Source organism: Piliocolobus tephrosceles, chromosome 4 (genome assembly GCF_002776525.5).
Source record: "Piliocolobus tephrosceles isolate RC106 chromosome 4, ASM277652v3, whole genome shotgun sequence".
Classification (NCBI taxonomy): domain Eukaryota; kingdom Metazoa; phylum Chordata; class Mammalia; order Primates; family Cercopithecidae; genus Piliocolobus; species Piliocolobus tephrosceles.
In genome coordinates this window covers 79,731,471-79,735,260 of record NC_045437.1, presented here as the reverse complement: position 1 = coordinate 79,735,260, position 3,790 = coordinate 79,731,471, and the positions used below count along the sequence as shown (strand labels likewise).

Here is a 3,790-nt window from a genome sequence, read left to right as displayed (position 1 = left end):
AAGACTGAAACCACCTTGCTCAAGCTCATTGAGCTAGCAAGTGGAGGAATTATGGATGCAAAACAAGGTCTGGATGCCTCTGGGGCCCATGCCCTTAACTATGATGTCATATTGCCTTAGAATACTAAATCAGGCTGGGAGTACTCAGAAGAATTCAGAGCTTCTGAATTTCAGACTTGACTCACCTGTCTTTTCAAAGTGAATGTAGCTTCAGAATTAGGGAACTTGATAGCGTGAACCCCCTGCAAATCAGCAGCAGAGCAGAGATGCCTAGATTTTTTTTTTTTGAATTAATAAAGTTTTATTTTTCCAAATGTTCAGTTGGTTGGACCTATTCATGCATCTTCACCAGCAGCTGGAGCATCTCCGCCCTTGGAATTTCTGGTGTAAATTACTTGAGCTCTGTGCTTTGAAACCAGTTTGGTAAGTCCTTTACTAAGGAGCTCCTGAAGGGCTGCCCTGGCCAGAGCCTCGAATCTTCAGTCTCTCAGAGACCACAGCTGGGGTTATAAGTTTATAGTTGGGAACTTCCTTACAGAGTTTGTCGTAGGTAGCTTTGTCAAACAAGACTGTTAGTGAGCTTGTCCCTAACCTTGCCTTTGGACCACTTCTTCTTTTTGGCCTTGCCCCCGGATTTGTTCACCAGGTCTTTGTCTTTCTTGGCCGACTTCCCCGCGTCCTCCTTCTTCTTGTCGTCCTTTGGTGGCATTGCCGAGCTCGAAGAGCAGCAGCGGACACCGCAGCCTTGCTAAGATGTCGGACAAAAAAAGGGGATGCCTAGATTTTTAATCTAACTCTGCCATTTACTGACAATGTAAATGACATGGTTGGGCTGTGTCCCCACCCAAATTCCCATATGTTGTGGGAGGAATCCGGTTGGAGGTAATTGAATCATGGGGGAAGATCTTTCCCATGTTGTTCTCATGATAGTGAGTAAGTCTCACGAGATCTGATGGTTACCGTAAGCGGGAGTTTTCCTGCACAAGCTCTCTTCTCTTGTCTGCCACCATATGAGAGATGCCTTTTACCTTCTGCCATGATTGTGAGGCCTCCGCAGCCACTTGGAACTGTAAGTCCAACAAACTCCTTTCTTTTGTAGATTGCCCAGTCTTGAGTATGTCTTTATGAGCAGTGTGAAAACGGACTAATACAGTAACCTTGCATGTCTTATTGACCTTCTCCGAGCCCCTATTTCTATTTCATTAGCATTGGAAGAATAAAATATTCACTGTCTATGTAATTGTTTTTGAGGAGTAAGCCAAACTGCATATATTATAAAGTATAAAACAATAGTATACATTATGACTATTTTGTGATTTTCTCAAGTATTCTGCTTTTCCATGGAAATAATAAATTGTAATAATGGCAGACATCTATTATTGTTGCTGTTATTATTGCTAATCCTACATAAAGCAACAGGATTAACTATCTATTAATTAGGGAGGGAATAAGAAAAAGGAAAAATGTTCCAGGGTTCATGGTCATTTTGGGAAACTTTATAATTTAGTACTGGAATAAGACTTTAGGACTGATCTTGGCAGGATAGCCAAAGGGCTGTGCCACCGTGAAACTTAGAAAGCTCCATTTTGACCAGGCACAGTAGCTCATGCCTATAATCCCAGCACTTTGGGAGGCCAAAGCGGGCAGATCACCAGGTCAGGAGATTAAGACCATCCTGGCCAACATGGTGAAACCCCATCTCTACTAAAAATACAAAAAGTAGCTGGGCATGGTGGCACTTGTCTGTAATCCCAACTACTCAGGAGGCTGAGGCAGGAGAATCACTTGAACCACGGAACTGGAAGTTACAGTGAGCCGAGGTTGGGCCATTACACTCCAGCCTGGCCACAGAGCAAGACTCCATATCAAAAAAAAAAAAAAAAAAAAAGAAAGAAAATAAAAGAAGAGAAAAAAAAAGAAAAGAAAGAGCACTCCATTTTAAGAAAGGGAAACATTCCACTTCAATTTTCTCATTTGTAAGATTTAAGAGTATATTTTAAACAATGTCTTTCCATCTCCCCTCAAAAAAAAAGGAAATAAATCTTATTAATGCAGAATATGCATTAGACAATTTGATTCTTTTTTTGTACTTGAAGGAATAAAGAACCTATTTTTATAACCATAGAATTGCTTGGAATGGAATGATTATGGAGAAGGTTACATGTAAAACAATTGAAAAAGTAGAAAATAAAATTATTTACAAAGTCAATTAGAAAAATCCATTAATAAAAATATTCCATCAAAGTAATGAGGGGCAGATCTATGGGATTCTTTACCACATTGATATTCCAAGTGCAATGTTAATATCTTTGTTTTTAAGTCCTAGTGTTTCACATGCGTGTATTTTTCTAGGATTGAGTGCAGTTAAACTCTAGGTCCCAAATACCAGCTATATAGGGACATAGCTTGTTGGATTTTCAGTAACTTGTAGAAAAACAGCATGAAATAATTTTTTTTAAATATGCCCAGATCTAAGGTACAGAAGTTCTAGGTTCTAGTACATGTTAGCACTATAAAAGTAACTATACCATACCATGTTTATCAATTTCAATATTATCAGCTTAACAGGAATAACAATATATGCTTGGTTTTCTTCAATTTTACTGTAAAGGTAAAACAGAAGGACTCCATAGTGCTTGGTAAATTTTAAACAACTTAGAATTGTACTAATCCCCTTCCCCAAAGTTTCTGCATATATCTTCAATTTTTCATTTTCATAATGTAAATCATTGAGGTTTAAGAAAGCAAAAACTCGACTTGTTCTTTTCTGACAGCACTGTGAATGGGATGTGTACTGACAATGAGGTTGCTGAATCAAATGGTTATTTGCTCTCAGTTTTGTTTTTCAGGAACCCATCTACCATACATTACTTGGAAAAAAGGCTTTTTAAATGTGCCCTTAATATCGTTTGGTTGTTGCTACTTAGAGGAAACGCTTCAGAGAATCCTTTAAAGTGGATTATAATGATGCTAGACATATTTTAAAAATCATTATTAATTCTAATACTCCTTCTGTATGTTTAAGGATGGCCTGCATACTTTAAAAAAGGACCCATAACTGTTTTAAGCGTCAAAATATTTCTATTATTTCTTCAAAACAAAACACAAATTAAATTAGTAAACCTTTTCCCTTTCACCATAGTGGCAGGCTAATCATGTGAACTGAAATACGGATAATAAAGCGTATCTGGTTCTCATTTCTGAACTCAACACCAGATGTTGTTTTCAAGGTTGGCTTTTTTTTTTTTAACTTTTATGAAGCCATTTCAGTGCAAAGGTGATGGGGGAACTCCTTGCAGACCAAAATTTTTAGTTTTATATTTTACTATTAAGCCATCCTTATGGTGAACATCTCCAGTGAATGATCCATAATAACAAAAGAGATCATATATATATATATATATATATATATATATATATATATATATGTATATCTATGTGTGTGTGTATATATATCTATATATGTATATATAGTCCTTTTAACCTAGAATATGGGATAAAAACGCACTCCCAGTAGAAAGTTCCTTAAGAAGTCCCTCACACTCTGCAGTGGGAGAGGGAGGAACTTGGGAAGAGCTTGGCATCACAGGAGACTTGTGAGACTTCATTTCTGCAGTTAGTATTTGCTCTGAAAGCTTGTGCTGGGGACAAAAATGAGTCATATGTTATGGGGAAGCTCAACCATTCATGAAACAAAAAAAACTTACCTTAAAAAATCATATCCAAGTTGTTGCTCAAAGGTCTTTTTTAGACTTTTTGTAATTGGAAGAAAATATAATTTCTGACAACT

The 3,790-nt window shown here is 37.1% G+C and overlaps 1 pseudogene; it reads right to left on the bottom strand.

Moving 5' to 3' along the window:
• Nucleotides 1-290: 290 nt before the first annotated feature.
• On the bottom strand, nt 291-709 carry LOC111544458 (annotated as a pseudogene).
• Nucleotides 710-3,790: the final 3,081 nt, after the last annotated feature.